Source organism: Oncorhynchus nerka, unplaced genomic scaffold, assembly GCF_034236695.1.
Source record: "Oncorhynchus nerka isolate Pitt River unplaced genomic scaffold, Oner_Uvic_2.0 unplaced_scaffold_2014, whole genome shotgun sequence".
NCBI lineage: Eukaryota > Metazoa > Chordata > Actinopteri > Salmoniformes > Salmonidae > Oncorhynchus > Oncorhynchus nerka.
The window spans coordinates 5998-33201 of record NW_027039311.1 but is presented as its reverse complement, the minus strand read 5'-3'; the positions used below and the strand labels follow the sequence as shown (position 1 = coordinate 33201).

At 45.6% G+C, this 27204-nt stretch overlaps 1 long non-coding RNA gene across 1 annotated transcript; it reads left to right on the top strand.

Moving 5' to 3' along the window:
• Nucleotides 1–1870: 1870 nt before the first annotated feature.
• Nucleotides 1871–24075, top strand: LOC135567462 (uncharacterized). The gene is made up of 3 exons (XR_010462366.1): nucleotides 1871–1933; nucleotides 17532–17652; nucleotides 23960–24075. It is a non-coding gene; the product is annotated as an uncharacterized LOC135567462 (long non-coding RNA).
• Nucleotides 24076–27204: the final 3129 nt, after the last annotated feature.

The window sequence follows — 27204 nt, the reverse complement described above, 5'->3', positions numbered from 1 at the left end:
GGCCATTTGGCATGTCCACCTGCTGTCTAGTGAACGTGTAGGCTACGGCCAATAGGAAACAGGCCATTTGGCATGTCCACCTGCTGTCTAATGAACGTGTAGGCTACGGCCAATAGGAAACAGGCCATTTGGCATGTCGACCTGCTGTCTAATGAACGTGGAGGCTACGGCCAATAGGAAACAGGCCATTTGGCATGTCCACCTGCTGTCTAATGAACGTGTAGGCTACGGCCAATAGGAAACAGGCCATTTGGCATGTCGACCTGCTGTCTAGTGAACGTGTAGGCTACGGCCAATAGGAAACAGGCCATTTGGCATGTCCACCTGCTGTCTAATGAACGTGTAGGCTACGGCCAATAGGAAACAGGCCATTTGGCATGTCGACCTGCTGTCTAATGAACGTGGAGGCTACGGCCAATAGGAAACAGGCCATTTGGCATGTCGACCTGCTGTCTAGTGAACGTGTAGGCTACGGCCAATAGGAAACAGGCCATTTGGCATGTCCACCTGCTGTCTAATGAACGTGTAGGCTACGGCCAATAGGAAACAGGCCATTTGGCATGTCGACCTGCTGTCTAATGAACGTGGAGGCTACGGCCAATAGGAAACAGGCCATTTGGCATGTCGACCTGCTGTCTAGTGAACCAATAGGAAACAGGCTATTTGGCATGTCGACCTGCTGTCTAGTGAACCAATAGGAAACAGGCCATTTGGCATGTCCACCTGCTGTCTAGTGAACGTGTAGGCTACGGCCAATAGGAAACAGGCCATTTGGCATGTCCACCTGCTGTCTAATGAACGTGTAGGCTACGGCCAATAGGAAACAGGCCATTTGGCATGTCCACCTGCTGTCTATTGAACCAATAGGAAACAGGCCATTTGGCATGTCCACCTGCTGTCTAGTGAACGTGTAGGCTACGGCCAATAGGAAACAGGCCATTTGGCATGTCCACCTGCTGTCTAATGAACGTGTAGGCTACGGCCAATAGGAAACAGGCCATTTGGCATGTCGACCTGCTGTCTAATGAACGTGTAGGCTACGGCCAATAGGAAACAGGCCATTTGGCATGTCGACCTGCTGTCTAGTGAACGTGTAGGCTACGGCCAATAGGAAACAGGCCATTTGGCATGTCGACCTGCTGTCTAGTGAACGTGTAGGCTACGGCCAATAGGAAACAGGCCATTTGGCATGTCCACCTGCTGTCTAGTGAACGTGTAGGCTACGGCCAATAGGAAACAGGCCATTTGGCACGTCGACCTGCTCTGTTGTCTCTGCTGCCAGACTCCGGTATTGCAGTCAAGTTCCGATATGCTAATCCGTTGTTTGTGACATCACGATGTCGTCACCGTCGACGACGGCCCACAAACATTGTCGATTTCAAACTTCTTTTTTTTTTTTTAGATGCTGCAATGGTAGAATCGACCAACCCCAGACTAGAGTACCGTTGGGGACGCGGAGGCTGCGGCCAATAGGAAACAGGCCATTTGGCATGTCGACCTGCTATCTAGTGAACCAATAGGAAACAGGCCATTTGGCATGTCCACCTGCTGTCTAATGAACGTGTAGGAAACAGGCCATTTGGCATGTCCACCTGCTGTCTAGTGAACGTGTAGGAAACTGTAGGAAAGCGACTAGGAGTAATTGAGTTGTCGGTGGTGTAATCTCCTAAACCGTTTGTCTCATGGGAATCCAATGGAACCAATGCAGCTAGATAGCAGACAGGCTTAGCTATAGACAAATGGCCAGACAAATACTAAGTTCTTCTTTCTTGTCTCTGTGTGTGTGTGTACGTCTCTGCGTGTGCGTGTGTGTGTGTGTGTGTGTGTGCTCTCTTGCAGTACTTTGTGGAGATTCTGAAGGCCAAAGGCACCTGAGGCAGGACATTAGAGAAAGCATCTTTAGTTCCATTCCATCCGTCTATTCAGTAAACCAGTAAGTATCTCTTTAATAATTAATGATGGGGAGGGGGGACACGATGTGGCACCCTCCTGGCTCTCACTAGTAGTTCAGAGTGTTGGTTTGACAGGCCTCAGACAGCTGAGGGCCTTGTCTACTGAAAGCCTACACACAACCCGATTCCAAATGTAGAAAAAAATATATCCTCAAGAAAATAAACAAATATGCACCGACTTCACTGAAAACCTTCAGGCCAGCGTGACGGCATGAACAAGGTGAACCAACCCAAACCGCTCTCCTCCTTGCCATGTTTAATATCTCTCTCTGTGTAAGTAATGACAACAATGAGATTTGGATTTCTACAACCACCTATGTTCTTGAACCCTCCAACTCAACTCTGGTCCTGGAAACCAGTTCTACTGCATCTAATCAGGATCTGATTTTAGACCTCAGACACCAGGTCGAACAGAGAACCAGACCTCTTGAGGGGGCCAGAGTTGAAGTACCCCCTGTTTTGGTGTGTAGTGTTCTGTGTTCCATGTGGTTCCAATGCAGAGCCTGGAGACATGACAACATAGTCAGTGTTCTAGAGTGTTGGCAGTGTTCTGTGTTCCGTATGGTTTCAATAGAGCCGTAGACATTACAACATAGTCGTGTTCTAGAGTGTTGGTAGTGTTCTGTGTTCCCCTCTGGTTCCAATAGAGCCGTAGACATTACAACATAGTCGTGTTCTAGAGTGTTGGTAGTGTTCTGTGTTCCGTATGGTTCCAATAGAGCCGTAGACATTACAACATAGTCGTGTTCTAGAGTGTTGGTAGTGTTCTGTGTTCCGTATGGTTCCAATGAGCCGTAGACATTACAACATAGTCGTGTTCTAGAGTGTTGGTAGTGTTCTGTGTTCTGTATGGTTCCAATAGAGCCGTTGACATTACAACATAGTCGTGTTCTAGAGTGTTGGTAGTGTTCTGTGTTCCGTATGGTTCCAATAGAGCCGTAGACATTACAACATAGTCAGTGTTCTAGAGTGTTGGTAGTGTTCTGTGTTCTGTATGGTTCCAATAGAGCCAGACATTACAACATAGTCGTGTTCTAGAGTGTTGGTAGTGTTCTGTGTTCCGTATGGTTCCAATAGAGCCGTAGACATTACAACATAGTCGTGTTCTAGAGTGTTGGCAGTGTTCTGTGTTCCGTATGGTTCCAATAGAGCCGTAGACATTACAACATAGTCGTGTTCTAGAGTGTTGGTAGTGTTCTGTGTTCCGTCTGGTTCCAATAGAGCCGTAGACATTACAACATAGTCGTGTTCTAGAGTGTTGGTAGTGTTCTGTGTTCCGTCTGGTTCCAATAGAGCCGTAGACATTACAACATAGTCGTGTTCTATTTAATCATGTGTTTTATAGCTTCACAGAATGAGCATCGTACTGTGTTGAATAATGATCAGGTGTTGAGTCCCACAGGTCCTCATCTCCACTCTGAGACTGACAGGCTTTCTTCCTGAGAGTGGCATGATGAAGACAGAGGGGTGTATTACTGAGGGTCTGTCCCAAACCACTCCCTATATAGTGCACTATGGGCCCTGGTCCAATGTAGTGCTCTATAAAGGGAATAAGGTGTCATTTTGGACGTGGGTAGAGTGTGACTGTATTGGATAAACTGGTGCGTCTCTATCAGTGGAGGCTGCTGAGGGCTCTGAGAATACGAAAATACTTATTCCGTCACTGAGGGAGACGATAATGTATTACGTTTACATTATGTCAGGATATGTCAGAGGGAGAGAGGGTAATGTATAACGATTACATTGTCAGGATATGTCACTGAGGGAGAGAGGGTAATGTATAACCTTTACATTGTCAGGATATGTCACTGAGGGAGAGAGGGTAATGTATTACGTTTACATTATGTCAGGATATGTCACTGAGGGAGAGAGGGTAATGTATTACGTTTACATTATGTCAGGATATGTCACTGAGGGAGAGAGGGTAATGTATTACGTTTACATTATGTCATGATATGTCACTGAGGAGAGAGGTAATGTATTACGTTTACATTATGTCAGGATATGTCACTGAGGAGAGAGGGTAATGCATTACGTTTACATTATGTCAGGATATGTCACTGAGGGAGAGAGGGTAATGTATTACGATTACATTATGTCAGGATATGTCACTGAGGAGAGAGGTAATGCATTATGTTTACATTATGTCACTGAGGAGAGAGGGTAATGTATCACGTTTACATTATGTCAGGATATGTCACTGAGGGAGAGAGGGTAATGTATTACGTTTACATTATGTCAGGATATGTCACTGAGGAGAGAGGGTAATGCATTACGTTTACATTATGTCAGGATATGTCACTGAGGGAGAGAGGGTAATGTATAACCTTTACATTATGTCAGGATATGTCACTGAGGGAGAGAGGGTAATGTATTACGTTTACATTATGTCAGGATATGTCACTGAGGGAGAGAGGGTAATGTATTATGTTTACATTATGTCAGGATATGTCACTGAGGGAGAGAGGGTAATGTATTACGTTTACATTATGTCAGGATATGTCACTGAGGGAGAGAGGGTAATGCATTACGTTTACATTATGTCAGGATATGTCACTGAGGGAGAGAGGGTAATGTATTACGTTTACATTATGTCAGGATATGTCACTGAGGGAGAGAGGGTAATGCATTACGTTTACATTATGTCAGGATATGCCACTGAGGGAGAGAGGGTAATGCATTACGTTTACATTATGTCAGGATATGTCACTGAGGGAGAGAGGGTAATGTATAACGTTTACATTGTCAGGATATGTCACTGAGGGAGAGAGGGTAATGTATAACGTTTACATTGTCATGATATGTCACTGAGGGAGAGAGGGTAATGTATTACGTTTACATTGTCAGGATATGTCACTGAGGGAGAGAGGGTAATGCATTACGTTTACATTATGTCAGGATATGTCACTGAGGGAGAGAGGGTAATGTATTATGTTTACATTATGTCAGGATATGTCACTGAGGGAGAGAGGGTAATGTATAACCTTTACATTATGTCAGGATATGTCACTGAGGGAGAGAGGGTAATGTATAACCTTTACATTATGTCAGGATATGTCACTGAGGGAGAGAGGGTAATGTATTACGTTTACATTATGTCAGGATATGTCACTGAGGGTAATGCATTACGTTTACATTATGTCAGGATATGTCACTGAGGGAGAGAGGCTAATGCATTACGTTTACATTATGTCAGGATATGCCACTGAGGGAGAGAGGGTAATGTATTACGTTTACATTATGTCAGGATATGTCACTGAGGGAGAGAGGGTTGATGATATTACGTTTACATTATGTCAGGATATGCCACTGAGGGAGAGAGGGTTGATGATATTACGTTTACATTATGTCAGGATATGTCACTGAGGGAGAGAGGGTAATGTATTACGTTTACATTATGTCAGGATATGTCACTGAGGGAGAGAGGGTAATGTATAACCTTTACATTATGTCAGGATATGTCACTGAGGGAGAGATGGTAATGTATAACCTTTACATTATGTCAGGATATGTCACTGAGGGAGAGAGGGTAATGATTTACGTTTACATTATGTCAGGATATGTCACTGAGGGAGAGAGGGTAATGCATTACGTTTACATTATGTCAGGATATGTCACTGAGGGAGAGAGGGTAATGCATTACGTTTACATTATGTCAGGATATGTCACTGAGGGAGAGAGGGTAATGTATTACGTTTACATTATGTCAGGATATGTCACTGAGGGAGAGAGGGTAATGCATTACGTTTACATTATGTCAGGATATGTCACTGAGGGAGAGAGGGTAATGCATTACGTTTACATTATGTCAGGATATGTCACTGAGGGAGAGAGGGTAATGTATAATGTTTACATTGTCAGGATATGTCACTGAGGGAGAGAGGGTAATGTATAACGTTTACATTGTCATGATATGTCACTGAGGGAGAGAGGGTAATGTATTACGTTTACATTGTCAGGATATGTCACTGAGGGAGAGAGGGTAATGCATTACGTTTACATTATGTCAGGATATGTCACTGAGGGAGAGAGGGTAATGTATTATGTTTACATTATGTCAGGATATGTCACTGAGGGAGAGAGGGTAATGTATAACCTTTACATTATGTCAGGATATGTCACTGAGGGAGAGAGGGTAATGTATAACCTTTACATTATGTCAGGATATGTCACTGAGGGAGAGAGGGTAATGTATTACGTTTACATTATGTCAGGATATGTCACTGAGGGTAATGCATTACGTTTACATTATGTCAGGATATGTCACTGAGGGAGAGAGGCTAATGCATTACGTTTACATTATGTCAGGATATGCCACTGAGGGAGAGAGGGTAATGTATTACGTTTACATTATGTCAGGATATGTCACTGAGGGAGAGAGGGTTGATGATATTACGTTTACATTATGTCAGGATATGCCACTGAGGAGAGAGGGTTGATGATATTACGTTTTATGTCAGGATATGTCACTGAGGGAGAGAGGGTAATGTACTAATGTTTACATTATGTCAGGATATGTCACTGAGGGAGAGAGGGTAATGTATTACGTTTACATTATGTCAGGATATGTCACTGAGGGAGAGAGGGTAATGTATTACGTTTACATTATGTCAGGATATGCCACTGAGGGAGAGAGGGTTGATGATATTACGTTTACATTATGTCAGGATATGTCACTGAGGGAGAGAGGGTTGATGATATTACGTTTACATTATGTCAGGATATGCCACTGAGGGAGAGAGGGTTGATGATATTACGTTTACATTATGTCAGGATATGTCACTGAGGGAGAGAGGGTAATGTATTACGTTTACATTATGTCAGGATATGCCACTGAGGGAGAGAGGGTAATGCATTACGTTTACATTATGTCAGGATATGTCACTGAGGGAGAGAGGGTAATGTATTACGTTTACATTATGTCAGGATATGTCACTGAGGGAGAGAGGGTAATGTATTACATTTACATTATGTCAGGATATGTCACTGAGGGAGAGAGGGTAATGCATTACGTTTACATTATGTCAGGATATGTCCATGAGGGTAATGTATAACCTTTACATTATGTCAGGATATGTCACTGAGGGAGAGATGGTAATGTATTACGTTTACATTATGTCAGGATATGCCACTGAGGGAGAGATGGTAATGTATTACGTTTACATTATGTCAGGATATGCCACTGAGGGAGAGAGGGTTGATGATATTACATTTACATTATGTCAGGATATGTCACTGAGGGAGAGAGGGTAATGTATTACGTTTACATTATGTCAGGATATGCCACTGAGGGAGAGAGGTTGATGATATTACGTTTACATTATGTCAGGATATGTCACTGAGGGAGAGAGGGTTGATGATATTACGTTTACATTATGTCAGGATATGCCACTGAGGAGAGAGGGTTGATGATATTACGTTTACATTATGTCAGGATATGTCACTGAGGAGAGAGGGTTGATGATATTACGTTTACATTATGTCAGGATATGCCACTGAGGGAGAGAGGGTTGATGATATTACGTTTACATTATGTCAGCATATGCCACTGAGGGAGAGAGGGTTGATGATATTACGTTTACATTATGTCAGGATATGCCACTGAGGGAGAGAGGGTTGATGATATTACGTTTACATTATGTCAGGATATGTCACTGAGGGAGAGAGGGTAATGCATTACATTTACATTATGTCAGGATATGTCACTGAGGGAGAGAGGGTTGATGATATTACGTTTACATTATGTCAGGATATGCCACTGAGGGAGAGAGGGTAATGCATTACATTTACATTATGTCAGGATATGTCACTGAGGGAGAGAGGGTTATGTATTACGTTTACATTATGTCAGGATATGTCACTGAGGGAGAGAGGGTAATGTATAACCTTTACATTATGTCAGGATATGCCACTGAGGGAGAGAGGGTTGATGATATTACGTTTACATTATGTCAGGATATGTCACTGAGGAGAGAGGGTAATGCATTACATTTACATTATGTCAGGATATGTCACTGAGGGAGAGAGGGTTGATGATATTACGTTTACATTATGTCAGGATATGCCACTGAGGGAGAGAGGGTAATGTATAATGTTTACATTATGTCAGGATATGCCACTGAGGGAGAGAGGGTTGATGATATTACGTTTACATTATGTCAGGATATGCCACTGAGGGAGAGAGGGTAATGTATAATGTTTACATTATGTCAGGATATGCCACTGAGGGAGAGAGGGTTGATGATATTACGTTTACATTATGTCAGGATATGCCACTGAGGGAGAGAGGGTAATGTATTACGTTTACATTATGCCACTGAGGGAGAGAGGGTTGATGATATTACGTTTACATTATGTCACTGAGGGAGAGAGGGTTGGTTGATATTACGTTTACATTATGTCACTGAGGAGAGAGGGTTGATGATATTACGTTTACATTATGTCACTGAGGAGAGAGGGTTGATGATATTACGTTTACATTATGCCACTGAGGGAGAGAGGTTGATGATATTACGTTTACATTATGTCACTGAGGAGAGAGGGGTTGATGATATTACGTTTACATTATGTCACTGAGGAGAGAGGGTTGATGATATTACGTTTACATTATGCCACTGAGGAGAGAGGGTTGATGATATTACGTTTACATTATGTCACTGAGGGAGAGAGGGTTGATGATATTACGTTTACATTATGTCACTGAGGAGAGAGGGTTGATGATATTACGTTTACATTATGCCACTGAGGGAGAGAGGGTTGATGACATTACGTTTACATTATGTCACTGAGGGAGAGAGGGGTTGATGATATACGTTTACATTATGTCACTGAGGGAGAGAGGGTTGATGATATTACGTTTACATTATGTCACTGAGGGAGAGAGGGTTGATGATATTACGTTTACATTATGTCACTGAGGGAGAGAGGGTTGATGATATTACGTTTACATTATGTCACTGAGGGAGAGAGGGTTGATGATATTACGTTTACATTATGCCACTGAGGGAGAGAGGGTTGATGATATTACGTTTACATTATGCCACTGAGGGAGAGAGGGTTGATGATATTACGTTTACATTATGCCACTGAGGGAGAGAGGGTTGATGATATTACGTTTACATTATGTCACTGAGGGAGAGAGGGTTGATGATATTAGAGGTTTAACTAGCTTGTCCCATGCGTTCCATATAATCAATACGGGGCGGGGCCTGTTAGTTCATCATCCAATCACAACCTACTTTGCCAAAACGTTGATGATTTAACAAAAGCGCATTGTCGAAGAAAAAAAAGAAGCACAATCTTTGAACAAATGTACCTATCCGTAAACACCTTTATTAAAATCAATACACAGAGGTATATATTTTTAAACCTGCATATTTAGTTAAAATAATTTAATGTTAGCAGGGAATATTAACGAGGGAAATTGTGTCACTTCTCTTGCGTTTGGTGCAAGCAGAGTCAGGGTCTATGCAACAGTTTGGGCCGCCTGGCTCGCTGTGAACTAATATGTCATCGTTTTACATAATTATGACATAACATTGAAGGTTGTGCAATTTAACAGGAATACTTAGACTTAGGGATGCCACCCGTTAGATAAAATACGGAACGGTTCCGTATTTCACTGAAAGAATAAATGTTTTGTTTTTGAAATGATAGTTTCCGGATTTGACCGTATAAACACACAGAAATATATATATATATATATATTTATAAACACACAGAAATATATATATATATATATATTTATAAACACACAGAAATATATATATATATATTTATAAACACACAGAAATATATATATATATATTTATAAACACACAGAAATATATATATTTATAAACACACAGAAATATATGTATATATTTATAAACGCACAAATACTTTTTATTTATTTAAATTGTAGAGTAGAGTATAAATTATAGAGGAACGACAACAGGCTTTTCTGTCAGGTATCATGTCTGTAATCGTTGGGCGTAGTGTGTTGATTTAGAGGAACGACAACAGGCAGGTATCATGTCTCTATCGTTGGGCGTAGTGTGTTGATTTAGAGGAACGACAACAGGCAGGTATCATGTCTCTATCGTTGGGTGTAGTGTGTTGGTCTAGAGGAACGACAACAGGCAGGTATCATGTCTCTATCGTTGGGCGTAGTGTGTTGATGTAGAGGAACGACAACAGGCTGTATCGTTGGGCGTAGTGTGTTGGTCTAGAGGAACGACAACAGGCAGGTATCATGTCTCTATCGTTGGGTGTAGTGTGTTGGTCTAGAGGAACGACAACAGGCAGGTATCATGTCTCTATCGTTGGGCGTAGTGTGTTGATGTAGAGGAACGACAACAGGCTGGTATCATGTCTCTATCGTTGGGCGCAGTGTGTTAATTTAGAGGAACGACAACAGGCTGGTATCATGTCTCTATCGTTGGGCGTAGTGTGTTGATTTAGAGGAACGATAACAGGCTTTTCTGTCAGGTATCATGTCTCTATCGTTGGGCGTAGTGTGTTGATGTAGAGGAACGACAACAGGCTGGTATCATGTCTCTATCGTTGGGCGCAGTGTGTTAATTTAGAGGAACGACAACAGGCAGGTATCATGTCTCTATTGTTGGGCGTAGGGTGTTGATTTAGAGGAACGACAACAGGCTGGTATCATGTCTCTATCGTTGGGCGTAGTGTGTTGGTCTAGAGGAACGACAACAGGCAGGTATCATGTCTGTATCGTTGGGTGTAGTGTGTTGATCTAGAGGAATGACAACAGGCAGGTATCATGTCTCTATCGTTGGGTGTAGGGGTGTTGATTTAGAGGAACGACAACAGGCAGGTATCATGTCTCTATCGTTGGGCGTAGTGTGTTGATTTAGAGGAACGACAACAGGCAGGTATCATGTCTCTATCGTTGGGCGTAGTGTGTTGGTCTAGAGGAACGACAACAGGCAGGTATCATGTCTCTATCGTTGGGCGTAGTGTGTTGGTCTAGAGGAACGACAACAGGCAGGTATCATGTCTCTATCGTTGGGCGTAGTGTGTTGGTCTAGAGGAACGACAACAGGCAGGTATCATGTCTGTATCGTTGGGCGTAGTGTGTTGATTTAGAGGAACGACAACAGGCAGGTATCATGTCTCTATCGTTGGGTGTAGTGTGTTGGTCTAGAGGAACGACAACAGGCAGGTATCATGTCTCTATCGTTGGGTGTAGTGTGTTGATGTAGAGGAACGACAACAGGCAGGTATCATGTCTCTATCGTTGGGCGTAGTGTGTTGGTCTAGAGGAATGACAACAGGCAGGTATCATGTCTCTATCGTTGGGCGTAGTGTGTTGATTTAGAGGAACGACAACAGGCAGGTATCATGTCTCTATCGTTGGGCGTAGTGTGTTGGTCTAGAGGAACGACAACAGGCAGGTATCATGTCTCTATCGTTGGGCGTAGTGTGTTGATTTAGAGGAACGACAACAGGCAGGTATCATGTCTCTATCGTTGGGCGTAGTGTGTTGGTCTAGAGGAACGACAACAGGCAGGTATCATGTCTCTATCGTTGGGCGTAGTGTGTTGATTTAGAGGAACGACAACAGGCAGGTATCATGTCTCTATTGTTGGGCGTAGGGTGTTGATTTAGAGGAACGACAACAGGCTGGTATCATGTCTCTATCGTTGGGCGTAGTGTGTTGGTCTAGAGGAACGACAACAGGCAGGTATCATGTCTGTATCGTTGGGTGTAGTGTGTTGATCTAGAGGAATGACAACAGGCAGGTATCATGTCTCTATCGTTGGGTGTAGGGTGTTGATTTAGAGGAACGACAACAGGCAGGTATCATGTCTCTATCGTTGGGCGTAGTGTGTTGGTCTAGAGGAACCACAACAGGCAGGTATCATGTCTCTATCGTTGGGTGTAGTGTGTTGATTTAGAGGAACGATAACAGGCTTTTCTGTCAGGTATCATGTCTCTATTGTTGGGCGTAGGGTGTTGATTTAGAGGAACGACAACAGGCTGGTATCATGTCTCTATCGTTGGGCGTAGTGTGTTGGTCTAGAGGAACGACAACAGGCAGGTATCATGTCTGTATCGTTGGGTGTAGGGTGTTGATTTAGAGGAACGACAACAGGCAGGTATCATGTCTCTATCGTTGGGTGTAGGTGTTGATTTAGAGGAACGACAACAGGCAGGTATCATGTCTCTATCGTTGGGTGTAGTGTGTTGATTTAGAGGAACGACAACAGGCAGGTATCATGTCTCTATCGTTTTAGTGTGTTGGTCTAGAGGAACGACAACAGGCAGGTATCATGTCTCTATCGTTGGGCGTAGTGTGTTGGTCTAGAGGAACGACAACAGGCAGGTATCATGTCTCTATCGTTGGGCATGGTGTGTTGGTCTAGAGGAACGACAACAGGCAGGTATCATGTCTCTATCGTTGGGCGTAGTGTGTTGGTCTAGAGGAACGACAACAGGCAGGTATCATGTCTGTATCGTTGGGCGAGTGTGTTGATTTAGAGGAACGACAACAGGCAGGTATCATGTCTCTATCGTTGGGTGTAGTGTGTTGGTCTAGAGGAACGACAACAGGCAGGTATCATGTCTCTATCGTTGGGAACGTTTATGTGTTGGTCTAGAGGAACGACAACAGGCAGGTATCATGTCTCTATCAGGGCGTAGTGTGTTGATTTAGAGGAACGACAACAGGCAGGTATCATGTCTCTATCGTTGGGCGTAGTGTTGATTTAGGGAACGACAACAGGCAGGTATCATGTCTGTATCGTTGGGTTAGTGTGTTGGTCTGAGGAGGAACGACAACAGGCAGGTATCATGTCTGTATCGATGGGCGTAGTGTGTTGGTCTAGAGGAACGACAACAGGCAGGTATCATGTCTCTATCGTTGGGCGTAGTGTGTTGGTCTGAGACCAACGACAACAGGCAGGTATCATGTCTCTATCGTTGGGCGTAGTGGAGTTGGTCTAGACTGATAGGATGTACGACAATAGTATGTAGATGGTTCAGGCAGTTTCTGAGAGTTGTGACCAACAGGCAGGTATCATGTCTCTATCGTTGGGCGTAGTTGTGACCAAGTGTGTGTGTGGTAAATGGAGGAAGGAAGATATAACTCAGTTCACATCCTGTTTTTATTTTTTATTTTGACTTTCCTCCAGGGGAACAACACTGCACACTAATCAGGAATTCCACTGTAATTAAACACTAACCGACTTATATATTTATATATAGGAATATTTAGTGTGGTGATGATCCTTCCGTGCCATTCATCATGGTTCAGGCAGTTTATGAGGAGTTGTGACCAAGACAGTGATAGTATGTAGATGGTTCAGGCAGTTTATGAGGAGTTGTGACCAAGACAGTGATAGTATGTAGATGGTTCAGGCAGTTTATGAGGAGTTGTGACCAAGACAGTGATAGTATGTAGATGGTTCAGGCAGTTTATGAGGAGTTGTGACCAAGACAGTGATAGTATGTAGATGGTTCAGGCAGTTTATGAGGAGTTGTGACCAAGACAGTGATAGTATGTAGATGGTTCAGGCAGTTTATGAGGAGTTGTGACCAAGACAGTGATAGTATGTAGATGGTTCAGGCAGTTTATGAGGAGTTGTGACCAAGACAGTGATAGTATGTAGATGGTTCAGGCAGTTTATGAGGAGTTGTGACCAAGACAGTGATAGTATGTAGATGGTTCAGGCAGTTTATGAGGAGTTGTGACCAAGACAGTGATAGTATGTAGATGGTTCAGGCAGTTTATGAGGAGTTGTGACCAAGACAGTGATAGTATGTAGATGGTTCAGGCAGTTTATGAGGAGTTGTGACCAAGACAGTGATAGTATGTAGATGGTTCAGGCAGTTTATGAGGAGTTGTGACCAAGACAGTGATAGTATGTAGATGGTTCAGGCAGTTTATGAGGAGTTGTGACCAAGACGGTGATAGTATGTAGATGGTTCAGGCAGTTTATGAGGAGTTGTGACCAAGACAGTGATAGTATGTAGATGGTTCAGGCAGTTTATGAGGAGTTGTGACCAAGACAGTGATAGTATGTAGATGGTTCAGGCAGTTTATGAGGAGTTGTGACCAAGACAGTGATAGTATGTAGATGGTTCAGGCAGTTTATGAGGAGTTGTGACCAAGACAGTGATAGTATGTAGATGGTTCAGGCAGTTTATGAGGAGTTGTGACCAAGACAGTGATAGTATGTAGATGGTTCAGGCAGTTTATGAGGAGTTGTGACCAAGACGGTGATAGTATGTAGATGGTTCAGGCAGTTTATGAGGAGTTGTGACCAAGACAGTGATAGTATGTAGATGGTTCAGGCAGTTTATGAGGAGTTGTGACCAAGACAGTGATAGTATGTAGATGGTTCAGGCAGTTTATGAGGAGTTGTGACCAAGACAGTGATAGTATGTAGATGGTTCAGGCAGTTTATGAGGAGTTGTGACCAAGACAGTGATAGTATGTAGATGGTTCAGGCAGTTTATGAGGAGTTGTGACCAAGACGGTGATAGTATGTAGATGGTTCAGGCAGTTTATGAGGAGTTGTGACCAAGACAGTGATAGTATGTAGATGGTTCAGGCAGTTTATGAGGAGTTGTGACCAAGACGGTGATAGTATGTAGATGGAAAAAGCTAATTATCCCTCCTCCCTGTTCCACTGTAACAGACTGTAATGACCAACGCCAACGACAACGTCACCCAGAGGAACTAGAGCAGAATCACAAAGCTATTTGGAGAGATTGATATTCCCTCCCAGGTGTGTCTGGGGAGTTTAATGAGGATGTAATGTGCTGTGATTTGTAGTGTGATACAGATTAAACTGTATCCAGGGTGACGGAAGTACATCCTTTTCACTGTTGAAAACCTGAGACAAAGTTCTGCTTTGTTTTTATATGTGTGTGATCAATAACTACTTCTCTATTCTCCTCCTCCTCTCCTCCTCCCTTTCCTCCTCCTCTCCTCCTCCCTCTCCTCCTCCTCTCCTCCTCCCTCTCCTCCTCCTTTCCTCCTCCCTCTCCTCCTCCCTTTCCTCCTCCCTCTCCTCCTCCTTTCCTCCTCCTCCCTCCCTCCTCCTTCCTCTCCTCCTCCTCCTCCTCTCTCCTCCCTCCCTCCTCCTCTCCTCCTCCCTTTCCTCCTCCCTTTCCTCCTCCCTCTCCTCCTCCCTTTCCTCCTCCCTTTCCTCCCTCCCCTTTTCCTCCTCCTCCCTCCTCCTCCTCTCCTCCCTCCTCCTCCCTCCTCCCTTTCCTCCTCCTCTCCTCCCTCCCTTTCCTCCTCCCTTTCCTCCTCCCTCTCCTCCTCCTCTCCCTCCTCCTCTCCTCCTCCCTCTCCTCCTCCCTTTCCTCCTCCTCTCCTCCTCCCTTTCCTCCCTCTCTCAACCTCCCTTTCCTCCCTCTCTCAACCTCCCTTTCCTCCCTCTCTCAACCTCCCTTTCCTCCCTCTCTCAACCTCTCTTTCTCTCCTCCCTCTCTCAACCTCCCTTTCTCTCCTCCCTCTCTCAACCTCCCTTTCTCTCCTCCCTCTCTCAACCTCCCTTTCTCTCCTCCCTCTCTCAACCTCCCTTTCTCTCCTCCCTCTCTCAACCTCCCTTTCTCTCCTCCCTCTCTCAACCTCCCTTTCTCTCCTCCCTTACTCTCCTCCTCCCTTCCCCGCTATTCTCCTCCCTTCCACTCTACTCTCCACTCCGATGTTCTCTTCTTCCTGACGGCCACACTATTTAATCACCCTGAAAACAGTCTGGAAGTTGTAATTTGTAGTTTTATATTTATCATAATATCCTCTGGCTGTGAGAGGAGGGAAGAAACGGAAACATGGTTTCCTGCTTAAGTGTGTGTGTGTGTCTCTCTCTCCTGGCTGTGTGCCCTCGTTAGCCCAACTCTCCTGCTAAGTGTGTGTGTGTTTCTAGTGTGTGTGTGTGCGCACTTGTGTCTCCTGGCTGTGTGTGTGTGTCTCTCTCCTGGCTGTGTGTGTGTGTCTCCTGGCTGTCTCTGAGTCTTCTGATTACCAACAGGTCTACCTTGTCTCCTGGCTGTGTGTGTGTGTGTCTCCTGGCTGTCCCTGAGTCTTCTGATTACCGACAGGTCTACCTTGTCTCCTGGCTGTGTGTGTGTGTCTCCTGGCTGTCTCTGAGTCTTCTGATTACCAACAGGTCTACCTTGTCTCCTGGCTGTGTGTGTGTCTCCTGGCTGTCTCTGCGTCTTCTGATTACCAACAGGTCTACCTTGTCTCCTGGCTGTGTGTGTGTCTCCTGGCTGTCTCTGAGTCTTCTGATTACCAACAGGTCTACCTTGTCTCCTGGCTGTGTGTGTGTGTCTCCTGGCTGTCTCTGAGTCTTCTGATTACCAACAGGTCTACCTTGGCCCGATGCTTCATTCCAACCTATTCAAATCAACTTCAGAGCTCCTTCTTTCCAGCGACGTGAGGATGTAATGTCTCTGGGAACATCATTAGATGTAATGTCTCTGGGAACATCATTAGATGTAATGTCTCTGGGAACATCATTAGATGTAATGTCTCTGGGAACATCATTAGACGTAATGTCTCTGGGAACATCATTAGATGTAATGTCTCTGTGAACATCATTAGATGTAATGTCTCTGGGAACATCATTAGACGTAATGTCTCTGGGAACATCATTAGATGTAATGTCTCTGTGAACATCATTAGATGTAATGTCTCTGGGAACATCATTAGACGTAATGTCTCTGGGAACATCATTAGACGTAATGTCTCTGGGAACATCATTAGATGTAATGTCTCTGGGAGCATCATTAGATGTAATGTCTCTGTGAACATCATTAGACGTAATGTCTCTGTGAACATCATTAGACGTAATGTCTCTGTGAACATCATTAGATGTAATGTCTCTGTGAACATCATTAGACGTAATGTCTCTGTGAACATCATTAGACGTAATGTCTCTGTGAACATCATTAGACGTAATGTCTCTGGGAACATCATTAGACCAGTGCAGTCAGGAGTTGTAAATGTCTAATTGTTGAGCACTCTTTTTATTTATTCGTGTTATTTCTTACCGTCCGTGGTGATCAGACGGTTCTATGTGGTAATATTTAGTGATGGAGGGGGGGATCAATGCTGTTGGGGGGAATCGATGCTGCTGGGGGGTCGATGCTGCTGGGGGGGTCGATGCTGCTGGGGGGGTCGATGCTGCTGGGGGGCCGCTGCTGGGGGGGGAATCGATGCTGCTGGGGGGTCGATGCTGCTGGGGGTCGATGCTGCTGGGGGGGGGGTCGATGCTGCTGGATATGTTGTTGCATATCACAATATTATTTTGGACGATATTATAATGAAACTTTTACGCCAAATATGGATTTGGCGTCCGATTGATAGCGCTAGTCGACTATACCGACTAGACCTAATCGGATCGACGTGTAGAATCGGCATCTAAGTATTGTGAGAATATCGTACTGTGATGTCCATTGCTATATTTGTAGGGCTGGGTATTTCCAGGGACGATACGATATTCCCAGAATACTTAGTTGCCAATACTATATTGTGATTATCTTGACATGTTATCTTACATGAGGATTTGTTGTCGATGCTGATCACCATTGTTAATTGTCTCTCTCTCTGCTCTGCAGGACGTTGTTGGTCCGTCTGGAGAACGGGGACTTCGGCCGTGGATTTGATGACTTCTGTCCTCACCTCCACCACTACGTTACCTACGTAGACAACATCCAGAACGCCAACAGGGTCCTGGCGGTAAGAACACTTCTTATTGTATTGTTGTGATCAACTCTCAGAACCCTGTGAGGTTCCGTGTTCCGGTAAGAACACTTCTTATTGTATTGTTGTGATCAACTCTCAGAACCCTGTGAGGTTCTGTGTTCCGGTAAGAACACCACCACTTATTGTATTGTTGTGATCAACAACTCTCAGAACCCTGTGAGGTTCTGTGTTCCGGTAAGAACACCACTTCTTATTGTATTGTTGTGATCAACAACTCTCAGAACCCTTAATTTACGTAAGTATTCACATCCGGTACGGTAAGAACACCACTTCTTATTGTATTGTTGTGAACAACAACTCTCAGAACCCTGTGAGGTTCCGTGTTCCGGTAAGAACACTTCTTATTGTATTGTTGTGAACAACAACTCTCAGAACCCTGTGAGGTTCTGTGTTCCGGTAAGAACTTTGGGCGCGCTTTTCATCCGGACATGAAAATACTGCCCCCTAGCCCGACGAGGTCATTAAGAAGGAAAGCTATTTCACAAATTAACTTTTAAGAAGACACACCTGTTAATTGAAATACATTCCAGGTTGACTACCTCATGAAGCTGGTTGAGAGAATGCCAAGTGTGGAAAGCGGTCAAAGCAAAGGGTGGCTACTGAGAAGAATCTCAAATATAAAATAGATTTAGATGTATTTATTTGTTACACTTTTTTGGTTACTACATGATTCCATATGTGTTATTTCATAGTTTTGTTGTCTTCACTGTTATTCTACAATGTAGAAAATAGAAACAATTAATAAAAACCCTTGAGTGAGTAGGGTGAAAATCGAGGGCAGGACTTGAAAATGGCTGCCTAGCAATGATCAACAACCAACTTGACAGAGCTTGGATCATTTTTTAAAAAGAATAATGGGCTAATATTGTACAAACCATGTGTGCAAAGCTCTTAGAGACTTACCCAGGAAGACTACAGCTGTAATTGCTGCCTAATGTGTTTCTAAAAGTGTTGACTATGAATACTTATGTAAATGTATATTTCTGTGTTTCATTTTCAATACATTTGCAACAAATGTTTTTCATTTTGTCATGATCTGGTATTGTTTTGGTGGGTGTGTAAATCCATGCTTAATTCAGACTGTAACACAACACGATGTGGAGTAAGTCAAGGGTATAATAAGAAAGGCACTGTTTTAATCACCTCAGCCTAAGTGATGCACCTCCGTTAGCATGCTAACGACTCCTGCTAATAACACACAGCCCCGTGTTTCAGCAGTTACAGGCGTGTTAGCAAAGTGACCCGGTGGAAGAATCAATTCCAACTCCCTCCTCTGTCCCTAATCAATGAGATCAGTCAATGGGCTCTCTGCAGAGACTCATCCTTCCTCTTAACCAAGACATTCATATCACTGCAGCTGTCGGCTCCGTGCAGGATTCACGGGGTAACTAGCTGCTGGTAGGTAGAGATGCGTGGCTCTTCAGTAAGTAGTATTTTAGTTTAGCTCCATAGTGACGTTAGCTCTGTAGTGACGTTAGCTCTGTAGTGACGTTAGCTCTGTAGTGACGTTAGCTCTGTAGTGACGTTAGCTCTGTAGTGACGTTAGCTCTGTAGTGACGTTAGCTCTGTAGTGACGTTAGCTCTGTAGTGACGTTAGCGCCGTAGTGACGTTAGCGCCGTAGTGACGTTAGCGCCGTAGTGACGTTAGCGCCGTAGTGACGTTAGCGCCGTTAGTGACGTTAGCGCCGTAGTCACTTTATCGCCGTAGTGACGTTTTATCGCCGTAGTGACGTTAGCGCCGTAGTGACGTTTTATCGCCGTAGTGACGTTTTAGCGCCGTTAGCGCCGTTAGCACTGTAGCGTTGAAATGTTAGTTTCTGATTTTCCTCTTGTTGGTGTTCATCAGTGATTCCTCTCAAGTTGAGCTCATCATCGCAGTGGAAATACACACACACCCCTTCACCCGGGATGAAGTCCACAACAATGTTGCAACCACATCAGGAGACCGTTTTTTAGGTCTCGGAAAAAGTTAAGACATTTTGATTACCCTTTAATTCCAGTGTGCACCAGGAAGAGACTGTTGATTGGTTAAGAGGTGGTGTTGTGGTCAGTGTGCACCAGGAAGAGACTGTTGATTGGTTAAGAGGTGTTGCTGTGGTCAGTGTGCACCAGGAAGAGACTGTTGATTGGTCAAGAGGTGTTGCTGTGGTCAGTGTGCACCAGGAAGAGACTGATTGGTTAAGAGGTGGTGTTGTGGTCACTGTGCACCAGGAAGAGACTGTTGATTGGTTAAGAGGTGGTGTTGTGGTCAGTGTGCACCAGGAAGAGACTGTTGATTGGTCAAGAGGTGTTGCTGTGGTCAGTGTGCACCAGGAAGAGACTGTTGATTGGTCAAGAGGTGTTGCTGTGGTCAGTGTGCACCAGGAAGAGACTGATTGGTTAAGAGGTGGTGTTGTGGTCAGTGTGCACCAGGAAGAGACTGTTGATTGGTTAAGAGGTGGTGTTGTGGTCAGTGTGCACCAGGAAGAGACTGTTGATTGGTCAAGAGGTGTTGCTGTGGTCAGTGTGCACCAGGAAGATACTGTTGATTGGTCAAGAGGTGGTGTTGTGGTCAGTGTGCACCAGGAAGAGACTGTTGATTGGTTAAGAGGTGTTGCTGTGGTCACCAGGAAGAGACTGTTGATTGGTCAAGAGGTGTTGCTGTGGTCAGTGTGCACCAGGAAGAGACTGATTGGTTAAGAGGTGGTGTTGTGGTCAGTGTGCACCAGGAAGAGACTGTTGATTGGTTAAGAGGTGTTGCTGTGGTCAGTGGTCACCAGGAAGAGACTGTTGATTGGTTAAGAGGTGTTGCTGTGGTCAGTGTGCACCAGGAAGAGACTGTTGATTGGTCAAGAGGTGTTGCTGTGGTCAGTGTGCACCAGGAAGAGACTGATTGGTTAAGAGGTGGTGTTGTGGTCAGTGTGCACCAGGAAGAGACTGTTGATTGGTTAAGAGGTGGTGTTGTGGTCAGTGTGCACCAGGAAGAGACTGTTGATTGGTCAAGAGGTGTTGCTGTGGTCAGTGTGCACCAGGAAGAGACTGTTGATTGGTCAAGAGGTGGTGTTGTGGTCAGTGTGCACCAGGAAGAGACTGTTGATTGGTTAAGAGGTGTAGCTGTGGTCAGTGCCATCTGGGATCCTTGGGATGTCCCTACCCTAAACCGTAGCCTTAACCCTTTATTTAACCTTTATTTAACTGACAGGTCTGTTAAGAACAAATTATTATTTACAATGACGGCCAAACCCGGACGACGCTGGGTCAATTTTGTCGCAGCCCTATTGTACTCCAAATCTCGGCCCGGTAGTGTTACAGCCTGGAATCGAACCAGGGTCTGTAGTGAAGCCTCTAGCGCTGAGATGCTCGTGCCTTAGACCGCTGCGCCACTTGGGGAACCCTTTCCCTAACCATAACGCTTACCGTAACCGTTTTTTTACATTTCAACGCGGTCAGGAGGTCCCGAGGATCCCAGATAGCACGGACTGTGTTGCTGTGCTGCTCCTGTGAAACAAAATGGATGCAAATAATCACGATGCCATTCTGACAGGTCGGCTACTTTTGTAGTTAACATTTTAATTGAGCCTTTCCGGCTCTAGCAGAAGACTGGTATCATTAACATTATCTCTAACGGCTGTTACACAAAGTGTAGACACACGCACACACACACACACACACACAGGCAGGGGAATTCCTGTGGCGTTTCAGAAAGCTGCATGAAAACACCAATCGCTGATGCATTATGGTCAATACTTATGGTTCTCTGGGAAGAAGTTCAACAGATTTGTTTTTGAGTATTGTTTCGTTCCGTTTTTGTAATGTCTGGATTAGGTGATTCTGTCCACAAACGCAGGTTTACTTGGGCTCGCGGACAGACCATGCGGCCTCGCGGACAGACCATGCGGCTTCGCGGACAGACCATGCGGCCTCGAGGACAAACCAGGCGGCCTCGTGGACAGACCAGGCGGCTTCGCGGACAGACCATGCGGCCTCGCAGACAGACCAGGCGGCTTCGCGGACAGACCAGGCGGCCTCGCGGACAGACCGACAGGCGGCCTCGCGGACAGACCGACAGGCGGCCTCGCGGACAGACCGACAGGCGGCCTCGCGGACAGACCGACAGGCGGCCTCGCGGACAGACCGACAGGCCTCGCGGACAGACCAGGCGGCCATGGACAGACCGACAGGCCTCGCGGACAGACCAGGCGGCCTCGCGGACAGACCGACAGGCCTCGCGGACAGACGGCGGCCTCGCGGACAGACCGACAGGCGGCCTCGCGGACAGACCGACAGGCCTCGCGGACATACCAGGCGGCCGCGGACAGACCAGGCGGCTTCGCGGACCAGACCAGGCGGCCTCGCGGACAGACCAGACAGACCAGACAGACCAGACAGACAGGCGGCCTCGCGGACAGACCGACAGGCGGCCTCGCGGACAGACAGACAGGCGGCCTCGCAGACAGGCGGCCTCGCGGACAGACCGACAGGCGGCCTCGCGGACAGACCGACAGGCGGCCTCGCGGACAGACCGACAGGCGGCTTCGCGGACAGACCAGACAGGCGGCCTCGCGGACAGACAGACAGGTGTCTGTCACAGTAGAGAGACATGGAGATATCGTGGTGACAGACAGGCGGCCTGCTGTAAGAAGACAGGCAGGCCTCTACAGACAGACAGGTTCTGATTTGCGGACAGACAGACAGGCGGCCTTGATGACAGACAGGCGGACCCACAGACAGAGGCGGCCATGCGCGGACAGACAGACAGGCCCTCGGCCTGTTCTGTTCTGAGTGGCTGAGGACAGACATCAGGCGGCCTAGTGGACAGGACCCCAGGGTGATAGACAGTGTCTGCCTCTCTGTCAGACAGAGGACCCTCAGGGACAGACAGACAGTGGTGTCTGTTCTCTGACAGACAGGCGGACCTCGGGTGATAGACAGGGTGTCTCGTTCTCAGACAGACCTCAGGGATATTAGTGGTCGGCCTCTGTCTAGTGGAGGACCTCAGGGTGACAGACAGTGGTGTCTGTTCGCTGTTTAGACAGACAGGCGGCCTCAGGGTGATATTAGTGGTGTCTGTTCGGACAGACAGACAGGCGGCCTCGCGGACAGATATTAGTGGTGTCTGTTCTCTGTTTAGTGGAGGACCTCAGGGTGACAGACAGGCGTGTCTGTTCGGACAGTCAGTGGCGGACTCGGGACAGACATTAGGGTGTCTGTTCTCTGTCAGACAGGCGGCCTCGCGGACAGACAGACAGTGGTGCCTGTTCTCTGTCTAGTGGAGGACCTCGCGGACAGACAGACAGTGGCCTGTCTGACAGACAGTTTAGGCGGCCTCGGGTGACAGACAGTGGTGTCTGTTCTCTGTTTAGACAGGAGGCCTCAGGGTGACAGACAGGCGGCCTCGCGGGACTCTGACAGGAGGACCTCAGGGTGATATTAGTGGCGGTCTGTTCTCTGTTTAGTGGAGGACCTCAGGGTGATAGACAGTGGTGTCTGTTCTCTGTTTAGACAGGAGGACCTCAGGGTGACAGACAGGGTGTCTGTTCTCTGTTTAGTGGAGGACCTCAGGGGACAGACAGACAGGTGTCGGCCTCTCTGTTTAGACAGAGGACCTCAGGGTGATATTAGTGCGTGCCTGTTCTCTGTCTAGTGGAGGACCTCAGGGTGATATTAGTGGTGTCCAACACTGTTCTCTGTTTAGTGGAGGACTCAGGGTGATATTAGTGGTGTCTGTTCTCTGTCTAGTGGAGGACCTCAGGGTGATATTAGTGGTGTCTGTTCTCTGTCCAACTTTCAGTCTCCTGTTTAGTGGAGGACCTCAGGGTGATATTAGTGGTGTCTGTTCTCTGTCTAGTGGAGGACCTCAGGGTGATATTAGTGGTGTCTGTTCTCTGTCTAGTGGAGGACCTCAGGGTGATATTAGTGGTGTCTGTTCTCTGTTTAGTGGAGGACCTCAGGGTGATATTAGTGGTGTCTGTTCTCTGTTTAGTGGAGGACCTCAGGGTGATATTAGTGGTGTCTGTTCTCTGTCTAGTGGAGGACCTCAGGGTGATATTAGTGGTGTCTGTTCTCTGTTTAGTGGAGGACCTCAGGGTGATATTAGTGGTGTCTGTTCTCTGTCTAGTGGAGGACCTCAGGGTGATGTTAGTGGTGTCTGTTCTCTGTCTAGTGGAGGACCTCAGGGTGATATTAGTGGTGTCTGTTCTCTGTCTAGTGGAGGACCTCAGGGTGATATTAGTGGTGTCTGTTCTCTGTTTAGTGGAGGACCTCAGGGTGATACTAAATGGTGTCTGTTCTCTGTCCTCAGCTCCAGGTCAAGAAGAACAAAGCCTTTAGAAGGTTTAAGAAGCTCCAGGAGTCCAGACCAGAGTTCCTCAACTGTAAACTAGAGGACCTCCTCCCACTGCCCATACAGCGCATCCAACAGTATGTTATTCTGTTTCCATACACCTTAGATTGGGTGTATAACAGTATGTTACTGTTTCAATACACTTTATACACCCTGACTAACAGTATGTTACTCTGTTTCAATACACCTTATACACCCCATCTAACAGTATGTTACTCTGTTTCCATACACCTTATACACCCCATCTAACAGTATGTTACTCTGTTTCCATACACCCCATCTAACAGTATGTTATTCTGTTTCCATACACCTTATACACCCCATCCAACAGTATGTTACTCTGTTTCCATACACCTTATACACCCCATCCAACAGTATGTTACTCTGTTTCCATACACCTTATACACCCCATCTAAAAGTATGTTACTCTGTTTCCGTACACCTTATACACCCCATCTAACAGTGTTACTCTGTTTCCGTACACCTTATACACCCCATCTAACAGTATGTTACTATGTTTCCATACACCTTATACACCCCATCTAACAGTATGTTACTCTGTTTCCGTACACCTTATACACCCCATCTAACAGTATGTTACTCTGTTTCCGTACACCTTATACACCCCATCTAACAGTATGTTACTCTGTTTCCGTACACCTTATACACCCCATCTAACAGTATGTTACTCTGTTTCCGTACACCTTATACACCCCATAGAACAGTACATCGTTCTAAAACCACCAACTACTGTAAAACACAATTCAACAGTACATTGTTCTAAACCACCAACTACTGTAAACACACTAACAGTACATTTACTCTGTTTCTAAACCACCAACTACTATGTTAAACAGCACATCGTTCTAAACCACCAACTACTGTAAAACACAATTCAACAGCACATCGTTCTAAACCACCAACTACTGTAAACACAATTCAACAGCACATCGTTCTAAACCACCAACTACTGTAAAACACAATTCAACAGCACATCGTTCTAAACCACCAACTACTGTAAAACACAATTCAACAGCACATCGTTCTAAACCACCAACTACTGTAAAACACAATTCAACAGCACATCGACCCCTTCTAAACCACCAACTACTGTAAAACACAATTCAACAGCACATCGCAGAAACCACCAACTACTGTAAAACACAATTCAACAGCACATCAGACAAAACCACCAACTACTGTAAAACACAACAGCAACAGCACATCGTTCTAAACATCGCTCTAAACCACCAACTACTGTAAAACACAATTCAACAGCACATCAGACACTAAACCACACCACAGACAAAACACAATTCAACAGCACATCTCAGACTGTCTCTGTCAAACCAACTTACTGTAAACACCCTGTCGTTAATTCAACAGCACATCGATTCTAAACCACCAACTACTGTAAAACACAATTGTTTTTTCAACAGGCACATCGTGTTCTAAACCACCAACTACTGTAAAACACAATTCAACAGCACATCGTTCTAAACCACCAACTACTGTAAAACACAATTCAACAGCACATCGTCTGTCTAAACCACCAACTACTGTAAAACACAATTCAACAGCACATCGTTCTAAACCACCAACTACTGTAAAACACAATTCAACAGCACATCGTCTCTAAAACCACCAACTACTGTAAAACACAATTCAACAGCACATCGTTCTAAACCACCAACTACTGTAAAACACCTACTACATCAAACGATACCTGCTTTGAGCACTTCAACTCCCTGTGGACTTTCCCACCCGTGGATACAGAGGTAATACGGCTGCTGGTTGTCATGTGATGTCGGTTCCACTGACCCAGTAGTTTGTGGACTTTTATTTTGTTGATTGGCGCTTGACAAAGTTCTCCATTTCCCTACTCTGAACCATGTGACTTCCTGAAGGTGTTGGTGGGAACGTTCCTGAGTGGTCCTGTAACAGAACAGTGTCTGTGTTGAGAGGGTAGTGTTTGCGTACTGTAAACACCACCTGTAGACGACCCCTGTAGCGTCACGCTTTTCATGCCTGACTTCTCCTTTCCTGTTTGTTGTTTTGCTGCGATGACAGACGTGGTTATTTGCTCTTCCTCCGATGTAGCGCCTGTTGGTAAAACTTTGACACACACACACACACACCACAGACACACACACACACACGCAGACACACACACACACACACACACACACACACACACACACACACACACACACACATACCACACACACACACACACAGACACAGACACACACACACACACACACCACACACACGCCCAGACACACAGACACACGCACACACACAGACACGCACACACACACACACACACACACACACACTCTGACTGTCACAGATCTGTCACAATCCCCTGCTGTTAACCAGCCGTTAGTGTTGGCTGTAATTTAATGTGGTCCTGATCCCTGTCGGTGGGGGGTTGTGGGGGGGATATCACGGGGGGGGATCTGGCTAATCAACATGCTGATTTATGAACACAGGGTGGTCCAGGATGAAAATACGCTGCTTGGGGGTTATCAAGGCTGCTAGTCTGTTTTCTTAATGAGGGTTCTGGAGTTGTCTGGGGCTGTGTGTATGGAGATGATTCTCACGCTCTCGCGACCCATTGATGTGTGGTGTCCATCCCTCAACTGGAGACAGTATGTCTGTCCTGTACCTCCTTGATGTGTGGAATCCATCCTCACGAAGACAGTAGGTCTGTCCTGTACCTGATGAATGTTAACCTGGTGTCCATCCTTCACGGAAGACGGTATGTCTGTCCTGTACCTCCTTGATGTGTGGTGTCCATCCTTTACGAAGACAGTATGTCTGTCCTGTACCTCCTTGATGTGTGGATGTCCATCCTTCACGAAGATGTTAAAGTCTGTCCTGTGGAGACAGTTAAAGCGTGCTGTCCTGTGGAGACAGATACGCGTCCTGTGGAGACAGATGTTGTCCTGTGAGACGGATGTTACGTCTGTCCTGTGATGGAGACGGCACGTCTGTCCTGTGGAGACGGTACGTTGTCCTGTGAGACGGCACGTGCTGTCCTGTGGAGACGGTACGTGCTGTCCTGTGGAGACGGCACGTCTGTCCTGATGGAGACGGTGATGTTAAAAGCGTCTGTCCTGTGGAGACGTTACGTGCGTCTGTCCTGATGTTAGACGTGCGTTGTGATGTCTGATCCTGCTGTCCCTCCTGACGCGTTG